Here is an 18,780-nt window from a genome sequence, read left to right as displayed (position 1 = left end):
TCGAAAAACCTTGCCCGTGGGATTATTGGAAAACGTTGGAATACTTGAATCGTTCTAGCTCTAGCAGGGAAGTTAATTAAGATAAATGTTTGTCAAACACTTGATCGCGATATCGAATGGTAATAAGAAATGAAATGCAAAGAGGGATGAAGAAAGCATCTCTTACTATAAAAATAATATCCATTTTAAACTATTAAAGAACAGTTAATGATAATTAAGATATTGAAATTGATAATTAAAATTGCCAGCTTTTTCAATATTTTATTCGAAAATTAGCCAAATTCTATCAGATAAAAAGTGATGCTCGCTCGGATTGAAAATTCTAATTATTGTCTAAGAAATTCACAAGAAAATATCAAAATGATTGTGCTACGAATTTTCTCTATTTTTAACTTTCTCAGAGTGGTACACCTCTTTAAACGCAACGGAAGACGAACAAAAAGAATCGGAAATTGCAACTGGCCCTCGAAATCGTCGAAACAAAAGGAGTGGCAAAAGGAAGGAAGCGAAGAGTGATAAAAAATGCAAGGTAGCTGTAGAAACCAGGGGCGTTTAGCGAACGTACGTAGAGAAACCACATTTTAAAACCTTCGGGAAAGACCGGTGTGCTCGGCGATTAACGAAGATCAAAGTCTCTAACAGGCAACAAGATCTCTCTCGCGTGCATTTAGTAGCTCTTTTCAGAGCAACAGGGTTGCATACACTCGAGCAAAAAGTGATGGTTAAATACACGTGCACAGGGATAAAAACATAGAGGGGAACGTAAAAGTTGCATACTCGGCTTGGGTGTCAAAGAGAAGAAGAAGAAGAAGAGGAGGAGGAGAAGGAAGAAGTTCTTCACCATCCAAGCCACCATAGCTTTTCACCGCACGCTATTCCCTCGTCCCGCCAATCTCGAGCCATCTCCGTTCCAATTTCCCCGGAAAATGTTTTTCCTCGTGCCATCGCTCGAAGCCGCGAACAGGGATGACATGAAAATTGCAAGAAAGTCCCGTCACAGAAACACGCGCGGAAAATCGAGCAACCCCTAGCTATTTTATCTCAACGAGATGGATTACGAATCGATATTATACAAACTCTTTTACACACCTCGTCTTACAAATTCTACCTGCGTTCAGCTGTTACAGAAATCGAAACTGTGATTTAAGATCTATGAGATGTAGGACCTTCGTTGTAGATATCTAAAATGGCTCTCGTGACTAGAGAATTTATTTCTGCACTTAAAAGAGGAGTATGGGGTTTATGTAATCTAGGTCTGTTAAAATTTCATGTTCTATAATCTTCTATACTTGGAAGGAGATTATGAGATCTACAGAACATATGACTCTGCTCATTTGTAGTTTCCTTCTATAATTTTTTGCCTTTTTAGCTTAATCTTAATATACCTTAAAAAGAAACTATTGTAATTAGATGATCTATGAGATCTGTGGCTCTAATAATTTTATGTAGATATCACTGAAAAAAATACATCAGAGTGTAAGATAGTTCGATAGACCGTCCGATTAAATAGTTAATCCTATATAAAAATTTTAAAGTAAGTATTCAATTGATCATTAGAGATCATAGACCTCGGCTAACATAATCAACACTTGCTCCAAGAAAAATTCTATGGCTTCTATCATCAATGTTTGGAACTCCGAAGCTTTACATTCTAGGTAATCCGTTTAATTTAATCCGATACTCATTTTTCTTTTAAACCTATGCTTTGAAGGGTTTACAGCCCTTCTGCTTCTAACTCAATTTCTTTTACATACGTTTACTTTATACAATTAATATTAAATAAAGGAGGAAAAGATAATTACATTTAATTAAATCATAACTTTTACGTAGTAGAACTGGACTGCTTAATTAAGCCCACATTTTTCCTGAAAATATGAAAATAATATTTCCTGTAAAACACAGTTACAATATTAGCAATTTACTTAAATTAATTTCCTCTTCGTTTACTCGGATAATTGGCACCCTCGTATAGCCATTAATTATATCATCGGTATTGACAATAATTAATGAAATATCGATAACGTTGTTAAGATACTGAAAACACGAATAAAACCCGATCGATATACAATTATACAGAACTGATATTTTCATTGTCATAAAACAGAAATTTCATCTAAAAGTTACATGGATATATAAAGGATTAATGTCCTCAATTTGTAAGTAGAAGGCGTTTTATCGAACGATCGTTCGAATAACGAACAGTCGTAAAAGTATCATTGAACGACGCAAACAAGCAGATTGCGCTCGTCTTTCGCAACACGCTGTCAAGCCGACAGAATTACGTTCACGATGGAGCAATCTTCGAATGCATATTTATGATGCATATCGCGCTCGAATGGCAACGAGAAGAACGAGAGCGATAGAATTGTGAAACACCGCTCTTTCGATTCATCTCGAACGCGCTCCTCCTGTTCGATCAAAGATAAACACTTACATTTCGATTGAACGATCGAGAAAAGCGACAAACAATCCAACCGGATGATTGAAATCTCATTTGTATTAAATCTGCTAACCGGAAAGCATCGTTCAAATGAAAATAAAAGCTGTGTAATATATTGTATGGAAATAATCTTCTGAGATATATTTTCGATCAATGAAAATATTTTAAAATCAAAAATAATTGCTTCTTTGAATGAAAATTTATTTATAGATCTTTCGATTTAGCAAAAATTTATGCCAGAAGATTATTTCAAATAATGCTAATGAACGGACTGGCCATTGAGAGTTGAAGAAAATTCTCGGTTGAAGACTAATTAATAAAAATTAAAACACCCGTCACAACACTAATTTCCCGGTATAAATTAGGTTCCCCTGTCCCTAAATATTTTCATAGATTTATTGTAGCTAAATATACACATTGATTTGTCATGTCCCTTGGCAACAATTCGCAAACGTTTCTATCAATTAACAGCTGCTTTTCGAGGACGTATATATACGTCGTTCACAATGAAAGAGTTAAAAACGTGCCATTTCCCGAAGATGAAGAGCGTCCCATCACCAAGGAAATCGATTTCTTTTCCACTCGAGACGCGCTTCAGACGATCTGCCACGGAAGAGGCAATTAAGGTAACAAAGAAAAAAAAAGAGGAAGAAACGCGCCCGTTGTTACATTGAAAAACAAATGAAAATGAACGAGAGACGATTAAACTAGCCGGATATTCGAAACGTCAACGCACAGAATCACAGAGGGAAAAGTATGAACGACCGCAGAATTATCCAACGCGTTTTTTTTTCTATATATCAGCTGACCCGAATCGCTTTAATGAAATTTACCTGGTATTCACATGATTCACGCGAACGTATTCAACGAGATATACGTTGAAAGCTCGAAAACCGTGTAATCCGAAAAAATATGTTCTGGAGAACGCGTCCAGAGGTAGGTAACTCTATCCCCGTAAAACGAAGGAACTTGTCTGGTCCAAAAATTCTGTATGAATTTACGTATCACTCAAGAAATATACTGGATGGTAAAGAAAACGGGGATACTGAACCTTTTCAACTTAGCGCTGACTCAATTTATAAGGGACACTCGATAATTGATAGACGCAATCACAACACAATTTTAAAAAATACTTCTGAAAAATAATATCTCAAAAAATGATGTAAAACATTGGAAATTACTATAATATAAAATACGAAATTAAATTTCGACTGGTGGCTCTCTCCATGGTCCGCCATTCAATTCTATTATTTTTATCATACTAATTACGATTTAACAATTAGTCACTAAAACTCAAATTTTCAAGTGCCCTTATTTATAATTCGTAAATTACAAAATATATAATCTGCTGTTTAATTACTTACGTGTTTACAGCAGATGACCAGCAACGCGTTCTCCCATCTTCACTTCTACTTCACATCTTCACTGAAGCTCGAATACTGCGTATCTGCCACTTCCTGATCAGAATAATAAGCCGATGTTATTAAACGAGCACATTTTTAACTGCAAAATCACGCGTAAGCACTGTTGAATCGCGAACGATTAATCTTGTCGACGGACGTTCTACGACTGTTCTGAAACGCGTCTAGAAGTATACAAAGGACTCCGGACACCGATTGGAAACACAAAAACAAGATTACCGAAAGTAAACATACCGAAGCGAGCAAGTTATGTTTATTTCTAGAATCTAATAATAAGACCTACATTCCTGAGTTCATCGTACAATGAATGAATTTTACTGTTTACTGTTCTATGTTATTCATTCAATTTCATTTCTTTTTCAATTTCTACCCATAAAATGATATCCTAAATTCGTATGATATTATAAAAGTAAAATATTCTTCTATAAAATTGTTCATTGTTACAAAAATGTAAATTCATTCTAACATTTGAGAAATTTGGAAAATCGAACGTATCTACGGTAACAGCAACAGTTAGCAACTTTTAGGGAGTTTAGAATCCTTTTTCCCCAACACTCCGTACATTCTTGCTTCTTTCCTGATTATCTGGTTGTAAGTCCACCGCCAAGAACACCCGAACGAAATCGATTTAACACGAAAGAGGTCCGTCTCCCAGGCGGACCGAGATATTCGTCTTCGGACTGCAATTTCACGACACAGAGAGAGAGAGAAAGAGAGGCAGGAAGCAAGAAGTTCCTTGCGCTTCCATCCGATTCCAATTAAGACACCTCGAAACGACGTCTCACGAAAACTTGTTCGTTGCTTCGAGATGCTTCTTGGTCCGTTCCTCTATCCTAAGTAATCAACGCGCGATACCCTACAACCATTGCGTATTCCACGACAATTCCATTCTTTTTTTTTTTCTGATTACAATCATTAAGATTCGATTGATTCGCGTGAAAATTCGGAAATATTTCATTTATTTCCTTCCTACTGCTTCGAAACTTTAAATTAATAACACGACTCAAAGAATATGTTAACTATCTGAAACGTGGTATGTTTCTTTTCCTGCTCTACCAAAGAATCGGAGGAAAGAAAGAAAACAAAGCTCGAACGTGGCTGTGATCTTTAAATCTCACGTTCCAAGCTTTCCCCAATGGCATATTCGTCGAACAGAACTTGTTCAGAGGGAATCCACGAAAGAAAAATGAAATGCTTTGAAAATTTCTTGCAGATTCTACCAAGAAACATTAACATTAATCCGATAATTAAATAGAAAATCACTTAGCGTGAATATAGTAGCGATTACCTTAAAAAGTTTGTATGAAAAGGCGCTAATAAATGATAATAAGAAGAAAATTACTACTCGATTAGCAACCGGTCAATTTTTCAAGAGTCCCGATTCCCGATCGTCCTCCCTCTTTGTACCAGACTCGAGCAATTAACTTGATTATTTACGACCAAGTTTCCGCAACAGTCCGTACTGTCAGATTATCTTGCGTTGAAACGCGGCCGAGAAACACGGCCGCAAATACCGCGACCGGCAACCGTGGTTAACGTGGCGCACTCTTCGATATTGTATTACATACGTACAACATAGCTAAGTGACAACGAATAATTAACTGGCAATGATTAAGTAGATTAACGGTCGTAACTAACCGTGATCTACATTAATCCAATCATCCGCCGATATCTCTATCATTTTATCATTTATTTCCATAAATTTCATCCTCGATGGTGTTTAGGTCAATGGTAACATAAAGAATTAAAAAGGAATGGTGTAAAATTTCGAAAATCAAAAATTATGTTTCGTCAAGTTTCAGGCAGGATTGTAATCGCGATAATCCGAGTTGCTATTTAAACTAATTACATATGTACATAATTAGACCTAACGGAGTCTAAAAAAAGAATATTCTGCATTGATTCTTTTAAATTGCATTTTACAATCAAATTTGTTTTTCCAGAACTTCTAATTCTAATCGAATATACACCTGTTCAGTGATATTTTAACCGAAACGACGAGGAGAAATTTATTCAGCAGGGATTCATTATACGGATACGGTACTCGATGTTTCTGGTTGCTGATGGTGCAAATATGTAATATGCAACGCGTAACGTAATCGGGGTAGAATGTAAACTTTGTTACTGGGTAAGTGTGATAGGGATCAAGTGTTGTGTTCTGATAATAAAGCGCCCCGATGGAAGTTAGTGCAAACCGTGGCCTTGGACAACAAAGCTTATAATTTTGATGGTAATTTGTTCGTTCGCGTGTCATTTTCACATTAATTCTGCTCGGGACCGCGTGTGCACACATCACGTGTTCCCGTGTGCGCGCACCTTCCGCATATACTGCTAAACGTTTCGTTGCTATTATTTGCAGGAGAAAGATAATCATTCCACCGAGCGCATAAAGAGAGAATACATATCATACGTGATGCTTCATTTTGAATTAGTTAAATAGATTTCTTCTTAACCTTTCCTCGAACGCAATTTTCCTAATTAAAGTCTACTTTGCTCGATACCGTACGATACTTTTCTATTATACAAGGATAGACTAACTCATCGAACGCAAAATAATGAAGCGATAATTCTTACACAGAATTACTGTGAATTATTCAGCAAAATTGTCCCGATATTTCAAGCTTATAATTTCTACCTTAGTATTATCGAACAACGTGACGTAGGCGGTATAGCAAAACCGCAATTTGCTAGGTCACAGGGTGCAATGTGTTAGGAGCCGTGTATTGTTCAAATAATAGGTATTCAGGTAACGTTGTTCGACAATCATTTTGTTTCCCTCTATAATTTCTGGTGTTACCAATGTCATTATATTACCCTGCATAGAGAAACCTACAATTAGCACCAATTCTATGTTCTGAATGAAAAATTAATAATTAGTAATTATGATATAATACATCTTGTTGGTATATTATAATAATTGTATCAAGTTAGTTATTATTACTACAAAATTTACAATCAATTAATTACACAAATTTCAAGAAGCAGCAATTACCTTATTGATAATAATCAAAATTATTTTAATTACCAATCGTGTCTTCTCTATAAAGTTTACTAGTATAAAAAGAAATTAACACCCTAATGAAATGTGATTCTAAAAAGATCTCAACTCTTTAACTAAAACGAAAGTATCATTCATTACCGTGGCAAAAGAAGATGAAACAGTACTCTTCCAATTAATAATTCACCGCTAATTGAGAGAACAGACGTTGGGGTAGTTCGGTAGGTGTGCTTACGAGCCACGTTTAGGAGATTATTAAACGCAAAGTCGTCTATGGGGGGGGGCGAGGTCGAGAGGGTTGCACACAATAGAAGACAAATTGCACCGAGTAAGGCAGCGTTGAATTATTTCGCGCACAACACTCGACTCGCAGGGAAACTCGCCGAAAATTATACATTACTTCCGGTATTTCCACGAGCCGTCGAAAGGGTTAAGGGTTAATAAGATGCTTGTTTGTACTTCAAGTGGATGAACTCGAAATCGCAGCCACCGGGCATAATTCAACGGCAACCTGTCCAGAGTGTAGTCAACCATTAGCCTACCAACAATGTGTTCGCGTGCTTCGGAAGCTCCAAATGTCAGAAGAACGTGATGCCAGCCGGTTGGGGGTCAAACGTGACCCAGAACACGAGATCCAACTACCGTCTATTTAAAATAAAGCTTAGATACCAGAGCCTGCTGTTCAAACGAGATTATCTATAATTATTTCCGAAGAACAGACGAAAGGAAGTGAAACTATTTATATATTAGCCCTCTGAGATAAAAGCAATGGTAATAGATATGATTTTATGAAAATTCCAATTCCAAATTATATTAAAAAATAAAATCCATGCGATAAAGGATCTATAAATTATTATTAATACACCATGGTTAATTACAACTTAATCACTGAATTATGGATCTGTGTTTGTAGGGTATTTTCTACTTACTATCATCCCCTAAAATCAACTATGAAATTTGTTCACCTAACTCAACAAAAATTAATGAATTTTAGCTTGATATTCGATGACTGATTACAACAGAGAATTTCACCTTCTCATCGTGGCAATTCATTCTTGATATACATCGTGTTATCGTGTTGGAAGTTCTCCTCGTAAATAATTAGTGATCCGTCGATCGAACGAATGAATATAATATCAAACAAAGTATTACTATTAGCCTTATTTTGAAACACCGCCGATAGAAATAAATATTGACCTTGCACTTATTTATTTCCCGTAAGATAGACACAAAATCGAAGAAGGTAACTGATGGAGAAATCGAAAAGGGTTCATGGTTCCGTAACCAAACTGATGGTTCACCCCTGTCCTTTTTTCCATCGAACCCTAACCTTTGTTCCATCAACGTTTTTTCCCATTCCAATCTTATTCACTTCGTTATTTCAGAATCTAAGAATTTTGCTGCAGCTATTTCATGCTGCTTTTTGGAGGTACCTTAACCCTCTGAGAACGAATCATTGCAAAGTTTTAAATTTGAATAGTTTCTATTTAAAATGCAAAAGAAGAGCCACACTGTAAAATAAAATAACCGAAGGGCTTAAATGGAATGAATAAAATTCAGAATTTAATAAAATAGTTGAAGGGAAAATATTTCAATTTCACGTAGAATGGAATGTAGCTTCGAATCGTGCAATAAATAACGTACCATTTTATTCCTTTACGAGGAATTCCAACACTTCAAATAATTTTCAAATAGAATATCTCTTCTAATGATGAAATGAATTTAATAATATAAAATTTGGAAACATTTTAAAATTATTTTTTGCTAATCTTGAAAATTGTTTCTTCTTTCCCTCGATGAAAAGAAAGATATCAATAATTTCCATTATTTCCTTTTAAAAAAAAAGAAAAAGCAAAGTGTTTCTAAATTGAAGTACACAGCATGAATCGCGGTTAAATATTTCACTTATCATTAATCGCATCGTGAATAAATCGGCACGATATCAAATGAGTTACAATTTATTGAAACGCTTTTCAATTTCGCCCGACACAAAACGTAGTGAATCTACGCTCACGAGAGGATGAGATACCGCAGGAACAAACGGGGATAAATCAACCGTGATAAACAATTTAAATTTATCGCTGTTTACTCGAAAGGAAACATCGATTGTGGCATTAGTCGGTGCACGGGATTGGCGACAGAAGAATGGAATTTTATCAGCAAGTTATCCTCCGCTTGTTGTCACGTGTAATTAACCATTAGACCCACGGGGTTGAGGGGCTGCTTTTGCACGCGATCTAATCGGATCAGATTGCATCCTGCAAAGGCACAACGACCCTCTGTCGCAACTGTCGGCCATACAGATCTCAAAATTCAATTACATAAGCAATTAGAATTTTAGAAACAATGGAAATTCTTCAGCCATTAATTCTCAATATTCTATCTCCAAATTTTAATCTTGCCAAATAACAAATATTTTTTTCACTGTGACTGAATGTAAATCCAATTAAAAATCAGCTGAACTTTCCAAAGAATACATGAATCAATAAATTAATAAATGGGAATAAAGTATTTACAAGAGTAAACTAAGATTTTTTTAAATGATCTATCAACCACATCCACAGATATTCAACGATCACAATTCAATAAAACAATCCATGAAAAATCCCTACCAGAATGAAACGAACCAATTCCGTACCATTCGCTTCAATTACCCCAAACACAGGCCCCAGCTCAATTATATCAGGATCTGAACCAAGAGGGAACCAGGATCGCTGGTTAACCTTGTCCAGTTTACCGTAACATATTAAAAAACAGAAAAAAAAAATAGAAGAACAAAGAAACGAGAAAAGCCGAAAAGAGGAAACAACAAAGCGGACAGAACAAGTCCGTTGATCCATAACAAATCCTCTTTTAATCGCAATACCAAACATCGACGAACCGGTGCAATCTGCAACGCGTCGAAAAGGCCGGAAACGAACATCACCCTCGGGTCACGTTCCAACGAAATGACGGTCTCGTATAAACGATTACAAGCCGGCTTGCCTGTGCAACTTTTCTTTTCCTTTCCGGCGAACGATGCACTTATCGCGTATAGCCTGGCTCGCACAAAGAAATTACGGCACGGAAGGCGGCTGCATAACCGGAGGGTAGTAGCTACCCTCAGCCGTGCGCACCAAAAGCCTTCGGTTCATCCCCCGTTCGTACTCGAGAACGCACGATATAACGAAAGAAAGGCGGATCCGATTCTAGAAAAAGTGTGTCCAAGCTTCCTTTTTATTTGTGCGCACCGATTCGATACGGAATTCAGGATTTTTTTTCGTAATAAAATAGAGGATCGATTGTGGAAGATGATTGTCGAATGAGAAATTCTGGGTCAACCGTGACCTCAAACGTAGCAGTAAAATTAGACATTGAAATTTTTTAACGAACCCTCCAGATATTGGAAAAATAATTTCTCATTTGAAATTAATCTGAAGAATCTGATAATTTGTATTATTCCTCTCTCCAAGGCCGGCTCTGAGATTTCGGGGTCTTTTCACATATAGGACAAAAAAAGTACCTAAAATAAAATTTACGCAAAATCGTTTTATAGGAGTCTGCCTAGGCCCAGGGCCGGCCCTGCCTCTCTTAATTACAATACTCGTAGATTCGTTTGATGTCAAAGGTAGGAAGAAAGTCAGGTTCACTGCGTAAGCTCGGCTAATTTCGATACACGTGAACAAAGCGGACTCTCTACCGTTTACGCTCACTTCTGTTCGCGTTGTTCGCGCAAGCGGATGCACGAGGTAGCACGTGGAAACGGATGCTCAAAGCGAACAACCCGGGTTATCATTGAACGTTAACAGGATTTCCGATCCCGAAATGCGATTTAAGACGAAACGCATGACGGCGAAATTTTAGGAATATGCCATTTTGCGATGGTCATAGCCCGGAACTTCTCGCGCGCGCGGCCTTTCATCAAACGCTTTGATCTCCTCGAGCGCGGTTTTTCGACCCTCGCCAATTTTTTTTTTCCTTCTACCTCTTTTCCTTTCTCGTATTCCCGTGGAAAACGTATCGCGAATTGTACTCTTTCGTTGAAAAAGCTGATGTAGAATTTCGAGAGGAGACGGATCCTAAAGATTAGCTTGCTTTCAATTAAAAACCTCTTTGATCCGACGAGTACGTTCTATTTACCGGCTGGACGGTAAACGTTTGCGTAATGATCCTTCGAGTTTACTGTCGTTTTACGCGCAACGAGATTAACCCAAATTTTTTATTGCTAAATATTAGCAGAAAATACCCGTTATGACGTCAATTTGTCAAATAAATATATTTTACCCAGAACGTGTTCTACCTATATTGAATTATTAATCAATCCAATCAATACCCATGAATATTAAATAAAAACAATTTAATTTATTAATTTGATGGATTGTTTTTACTATTTTAACCTGTCGCACAAAATATCAGATACCACACCCACGAATTTCGACTATTTTTTTTTATTTGCACTAACGTTCGGATGTTAGAGAACAGTGTGTGCGGTTGAAGTTGTAGAACAACGACGTGTCAAATGTACACGTGAATGACTTGTCGACTAATCAGAATAGCTTCGCCGAAGCGTGTAGGTGGCCAGGACATGTCTCCAGGGTACACGGAATAGCACGTCGGTTGCTTGGTTAGTGGACGTTGAAGCATGAAAGTGGACAGAGGATATCATCGAGGTACACGGTCAGGTGCTAAGACAAACGCCGTGTTCTCGTTCGCCATACAAAATTGCCACGTTTCGGGCAATCAGGAAAAAAAAAAACAAACGACGGTTTAATTGCGGAATAATACACGTGACGCGGAATTCTCGATCTAGCACGGGAATTTCATTTCGCTCGCCAGCTTAAGCGAGCTATTCCGCCAGATTAAAATCGTTACTTCCGCGAAACTGTGCGAGCAAAGGTGCTCAAACTTCCGTGCTCCCTGGACAACGATTTGAAAAGAAAATTTCGCCTCGATTCTCGGCCGGCAATTAAAGATATATTCTGTGACTGGAGTATCGAGATTATGAAAATTTTTCTCTTAATTCTGCACCGCTTTTGTATTTTTTTTTTTTTTTTTTAATTTAACGAAAGAATGTCTGGGTCAATCATGAGCTAAACCTACGAGAGGTAAAAGATAAAAATTATTCTTGTACGTGTAGAAAAATTCCAACCATTCCGTTCCTTTCTTTTTACCTCTGAAGCTTTTCATTATTCTTCAGAAAGCTATTGCGCAGCCTGCTTCCAAGGGGAGCCAAAAGTCAGGACAAAAGTTTCACATTAGAAGCTTGGTCTTTTTGAGAAGCAGACGAAAGGTTTTCAGTCACTTTGATGAAAGCACAGTCGTTATAAACTTGTTGCTTTACGCTTTGTCGCGATTTCCTACGGACACATCTTTCACGTATTTTTTCTTCAGTCCAACTGAAGTTTATATTATTAGCCGCATTGAATGCGTGTTCCGAAGGAATGAAAGAAGGATCGTTAAAAGTAATTTTCTTGATTTTCTTCCTGTTCTGTGCCGGCTGAAAGAGCTGCCGTTTGGAACATGGAACCTTCTTTGATTTTTTACAGTCCCTTTTTGATCAAGCAAATTTGAAAATTATTAATCAAGAATGTAGAAAGCATAAAAATTATTATAAGTTTTCAATTTTCTGAATTAATACTATGAAATTCGCTTTCACAAGGAAAATTTCTAAAAGAAACTAGCGTCGTTAGAAATAACAAACGGCAACAGGAAATTGTGAGGAAATAGAAATAACGAAGAAGAAAAACAATTTCCATAGAATCGTGTTCCACCAAATGATAAGACGCTTTTGAAAAGCAACGTTGAAGCTCGGGTTAGATTTTTCCAAGTCCGACAAACCATTCTTCGGGGTGAACGACATTTTAGGTCAGTCGAATGCAGCGTAAATCCTTCGATTTTCTTTGTGAAACCCTTCGAAACGTGATGCGGCACCGTTTGTCGCAGATTCCCGGTTAATACGAATTTCATCAAACTGATGTTCCAGACGCGTGGTGAAAATTCTCCTTGCAATTTCGTTATGCAGGAAAGTGGGTATTCGTATCACGTCTCGTGTCTGGCCGAGCCACGATATATTTCCTTGTTCAACTTCAATTTTAAAGGGCAACCTTTTATCGGTTGAGGAGTAGCTGTTCCGTGTAAATTCTCCGCTGCTGGAACAACCATTTCCGTTGTCTCAACAGCTGCTACACTCGATGTATCTATATTTCCCTCCGATCGTAGTCTGTTGAACTTTCAGCCCGATAAAATATCACGAAACACTGTTTACATGAACTTTGGTAGTTTCTAATACAATTCTGTTGGTTAATTGTTTAATTCTTGGACGATAGATGGAGAAATTAATGGGATTCGAGGGGCTCTCTCCATGGTCCGTCGCGGATTTTACTGCTATATCTCGGAAAATCACGAATATAACTCTAGAAATTTTACTACCCAACAGGAATTCAACTTTGGCTACTAGAAATCACGGCTATCCGAGCATATTTATGTGTTTGCAAACTTTTGGAATACCAACGCGACCATATATTGGGAACAGGTCCACTCCTGGCTGATTGTTACGAGGTCAGACGGTAGTTAACAAAATTGTTCCGTATGCTTTTGAAATTTTTCCTGGGTTGTGACGGACGTGCTAAGTTTTAAAGGACAGGACCAACGAAACTCGTCAGGGTCGAGTTAAAAATTTTTAATAATTCCAGTATCTCTAACAATGCGTGAACGAATGCCGATAAAATCCTGATGAAATTAAAAAAGTTACGCGACGTTTTGTGTGTGACTCTTTTTTAAACAGAAAATAAATCAATAAATTCAAGGGAATTTATAATAATTAAGAGATATTTGGAAAGTTAGAAGATCCTGGAAGAATCCTGGTTACATCAATGAAAGACGACGTGTATTTGTAAACAGGTAGAAGAATTGAGTTAGAAAGAGTAACCTTCGTTCAATGTCGTGTTTCAACGTGTTATCTGAGATCGACATTATGTCGTACACTCCACATAATCGGCACCTTCCATCGCGTTATCGATCTACGTTCACGCCTCTTTCACACAGCTAGATCGCGGTCGCGCCCAGCATGATCATGCAATCAAAATTCAGGAAGTAATCGTCACGACTGTCAAACGCACAGCTACAAATAGAATTGCATTAGGAGCTCCAATATTGGAACATAATAATTGAACGTAGCACGATGTACGCGCTCGGCAATCCAATCACGCCACTGTTCGTATAGCCTCTAATTAAATCAAAGTTTTCACTGAAACTAGCTGAATCCATTTAATACAATCGAATGGTACTATAGAATCAACTTTAAATAATATTACATTTGGAACAGCGGTCATTGAGTTGAACTACTTAAAAAAATATGTTACTTATTTCTAAATTACTAGGGAGGAGATTTTCTTAATTCTTAATTACAATTTAATTAATTAAAATTAATTTCTTAATTACAAGAAAATAATAGAAAAACATTACTATAAATAATATTGCTATGATACAAATAATGTGAAATAACAAATTGAAAGCTTGAAACTTGAAATTTGAAAATTAACTAATCCTATTCTTAATAAATTAGAGTTTCGATACGCCCCACGACAAATGCTCATTTTCACCCTGGCCTGTTAATATCGTGAAAATTAAGATTATCAGAATTTGTGCTTCTCCTATATTGCCATTTTCCCTAAGGAAGCCTGATTTGATCCCGAGTATACGCATAATGGAGAAAGTGGCCCGGCAGAGAATTGTATAGAAACTTATGACACACGCTAGACTTGCGAGGCACTGTGCAAACAAGTTCACCTGGTTACTTGCCGTAGTAAGATCGTGCACGAGTAGGAATGACTAAATTCGCGAATAAAATACGACGGTTTCCGTGCCACCAGGATGGATGTTGACTAGTTTGAAACGGTAGTCGCGCTTCCTGCAAGCGGGCAAGTTAAGTCAAACGGTTTCTACCGAGGCGATGTAACTTTAAGGACATCCCGTTGAAACGTGGCGAGAATTCTTTAGAAATACACTTGTGACGTTCCTTCAAACATTTACACGCGTACATGGAAAATATTCCGACATCGGTATCTTCGTATTTCTTAATTATCTAATTAAAAGACCAACAATTTGAATTTAAGGAAAGCATCTTTTGCGAATTCATCTGTTGAACGAGGAATTTAATTACACGATACACGTTTAATATTTACCGTCTCTCGAACAGCAGATATTTTTTTTTTATCGTCATTTTTAACAACGAAGATATTTTACATCATAATATAAAAAGTTCATCGAATATGGAAATGAAGCTTGATAAAACTAATTTATCGTCGAACGTTGTAAATGTAGAAAGAAAAAAGCACACTTCCACAGTAACAAATGAAAAACAGTGGGATTGAAAATCAAGGTTTATCGAATAACTGTGTCGTCGGTTATGTTTTATTTGTTTATCGAACTGAAGCTACCTGTTCTATATCAACGATAAATTTACGTTTAACAAAACAAAGGAAAGCATTATATCTACACTGAAGAATAATTGAAATCTATCATTTATTTAATTTACTTCTCAATTTATTATTAAATAATTAGGAAATGAAAGCGCTACGATAAAGCTGGAAATCCAGCGAGGAACAGCTAACAAACAAACCACCGGTCAACCTACTTTAATTCTTTACAAGTGAATCATTATAAACGCATCAATAGCTCCACTATCAGGACGGAAATGAAATATCGAACCGAGTGTCTCCGTCGACGATTCGAAACGAATGTGAGAAACACGTCGTTTAACCAAAAGCAAGTTCCACTCGTAAATGTCGTGAAAGTACGAGAAGCGGACAGTTAGAGAAACTGGTGGTCTACGTCAAACGTTAGACGAAATAAATCGAATGCTTTTCATCTCGCGAGATAGGTGGTTCTCGAGCAAGACTTTAACTGAGAAGTAGAGCCCGAGAGGCATCCGGGAGACACTTTTAATGACCCTTCCAAGGTACAACGGACCGAGTTCGCCATCTCCTTGGCTATTTCGTTCCAACACCGGGCAAAGCTACCGGCTGCAACTAGTAGCCCCAGGTATTCCCAGTGGCAACGTCAGCACACTTTGTCAGTTGGTTAAGGGATCGTTTTTCTCCGCGGCCATAGCATGGAGAATGCAGAAATTCATAGAACTGCCAGTACGAGATCGCAGAAGATGATTGGCAATCATCTTTTCTCACTTTTTCAAACTTGTTCACGATTCTTGAAGATGAAATAATAAAAATTTCGTATTCGTATGGTATTATAAAATCAACTTTAAATAATATTAAATTTGGAGCAGCAGTCATTGAGTTGAACTACTTAAAAAAATATGTTACTTATTTCTAAGTTACTAGTGAGGAGATTTTATTAATTTTACAATTACAATTACAATTTAATTAATTAAAATGAATTTCTTAATTAGAAGAAAACTTAATTAATAGAAAAATATTATTATAAATAATATTGCTATGATACAAATAATCTGAAATAGCAAATTGTAAGCTTGAAACTTGAAATTTGAATGAAATAATAAAAATTTCGTATTCGTTTGATCAGAGAGAATTATCAGAAATTTGGAAACTGTGAGTTGTAGACTAATTCTTTGGGTGTCTTAAAATGTTACCATTTTACAGACTGATAGAAACGACGTAAAACCGAGAGTGGGAAAAAGTAAACTGATCGAACTTAAAATTCTTCGAGCACCGAGTTCCTTGGCCAAGAAATATATCCTCGAGCACTAAGCACGTCCGGAGACAGAAAGACACAGATAATCTCGTAACGTGGATCACGAAGACGTTTCCATCCTCAATTGGAACGAAGTTACTTCTAAAGTGTCACGATCGCGCGACACGTAGCAAGGAACTTTAGGAACGAAACCTTCAAAGAAGCATCGTACGAACTTTGAATATTCTCCATTACTTCTTCGACTTGCTATGCCGTTTAGAAACTATGCACCGTACGTTTCTTAATGGCAGATATCTCGAATGAATGGAGTCCTCGTTAACGTTACACCGTAGTCATTCGATCCTTGGCTCGAGTATAGTGGATATTTTTTGGGATCAAAGAATCGAATTTAAACAATTTTTTATTTGATAATAGACAATATTTTAAGTTTGATTTGAACGAAAACAATAAGTGGATTTAAGCGAGCATGCAGAGAATTTCGTTCCTAGAGGGTGAGAAATAAAGTAACACAGTCTACTCGATTTAGTTTCACGGAAACCACGTGTTGAAGCTTGGCACGTTTGCGTGAGAATCGACGAACTGCGAGACGTGATATTATAAGGCACAGACGGATACGACTGGGTTATCAAACTTGGCGATAGTGAGTAATAAAAAGTTTCGAGTGGAAAAGTACGAATGAAATTATCGTTGAGTTTCACCTCGAAAAGTGTATCCTTTTTTCCTCGCTGTGTTAATTAAAAATGCTTTTACTATCCATCAACAGTCGAATTAAAACGTTTCCTTGTCATTATCAATTGCTCCTTTTAATTTCCTTTGAAAAATGTCAACTCTATTACCAGTCTTTGGTTAATTAAATAATAATTCATTTGTAACTGAAATTGAGTCATTTGTATAAAACAAAATTTACCTAAATCATATAAAATTGTCCAGCTATTTGTAACAAATAATGGCTGCTGTATTTAGAGATTAGAAATTGATTGATAATTAAGGATCGAACAGGTACAGTGATTAGTATAATTTATACTGTATGATTTAGAGAACAATCCGAACAGTCCACGAAACTGTTCATTGTTTCACGAAATTACTCAAAACAGAGATATCCTGATATTTTAATCCGTTCCACCATAACTCAACTGTAATCGAGTCATTTAACAACCATGATAAACACGACTCCGGACGCCATGACAATTCCTCATTAACACCGAACCATTAAACCGGAAACGATTCGTAAACATTTATGAAATCTCCATCAAATGGAAAAACGTGAGAAGAAAATAATTAAGCTAATTCGAAACAAAACGAAGAAGGATGTGCATTTGCATAATGCAAATGCATCGATGCACTTGTGAAAACAAATTCCTTTTTTTAATTTCATTTGAAACAAATCTATACCCAAAATAATTCTGTATATCACATCGGAAAATATATTTGAAATTTTGTGTTATTATTCAGAATTAAAACCACGTGTTGGTGAAAACAGAAATTTCAAAACACCTCGTTCTACATTCTGCTGTAGGCAATTCAAAAATAAATACAGTATCAAAGGGTTAACAGTTTCTCGAAAACTCCCACGGTAAATCGCAATCTCTGATGCGTTAAACGACGGGCTGGCTGAAACTTTACTTCAGGAAAACTCTGCAACTTGCTGCATTGATATATTAACGGAACAACTTCTCTCGACACGCGAGGAACTCGCGTGATATTAGAAAATACGCCGGAAGAAAGGAATAACTCGATCGAAAATCGAATAGAAAGGCAAACAAGTTACCCGAGAAAGAAACAGATTCGTTTCCTAATCTTTCGAGAGAAACGGCAGAAAGGTAATATTGACCGAGAACGCCGCGCCGGGGTAAACAAAACGTTGCATCGGTGCAAACTGCATGTGCACGTCTTGCACAACTATAGAACTGACGTATCGATATTTTCCTCTCGTTAAATTAAGAATAATCCGTTGGCATTGTCTCGCTGTAAATTGTAAATGTCTCGCGAGGAAGTGTGCCGTTCTCGTTAAAGTCGACGCTTTCAGGTACATCGAGAGAGCACGATTTATCAACCTTTATCATGGAATTGATGAAAATTATAGGAGATGGTGTACGGATAATTACAAAGTCGTAGGATTATCACGCGTTTACACGACTGGTTATTTTCGCGGCTTTTTCGCGTTACGATTCCGTGTAATCGGATTATCGATCCGATTACTAGCCGGAGGACCGTAATTAGCATTACATTCGCATTTTAGTTACACGTTCGTACGTTCCATGGTAAATTTT

At 36.9% G+C, this 18,780-nt stretch overlaps 1 protein-coding gene across 4 annotated transcripts in view; it reads right to left on the bottom strand.

Moving 5' to 3' along the window:
• Window positions 1-18,780, bottom strand: part of Hs3st-A (Heparan sulfate 3-O sulfotransferase-A) — a 79,994-nt gene that overhangs the window by 54,292 nt on the left and 6,922 nt on the right. For 2 of the 4 annotated variants that reach the window (XM_034326568.2, XM_034326567.2), the window contains one exon: window positions 3,805-3,897. The gene's annotated coding sequence lies outside the window, so the exon portion shown is untranslated. Of the gene's footprint in view, window positions 1-3,804; window positions 4,037-18,780 lie in introns of those variants that run through there. The other 2 variants (XM_076688017.1, XM_076688016.1) reach the window with 2 other exon arrangements.

The sequence above is a fragment of the Osmia lignaria genome, chromosome 3 (assembly GCF_051020975.1).
Source record: "Osmia lignaria lignaria isolate PbOS001 chromosome 3, iyOsmLign1, whole genome shotgun sequence".
Lineage (NCBI taxonomy): Eukaryota > Metazoa > Arthropoda > Insecta > Hymenoptera > Megachilidae > Osmia > Osmia lignaria.
The sequence above is the reverse complement of the archived record's forward strand: the minus strand, read 5'-3'. Positions and strand labels throughout refer to the sequence as shown.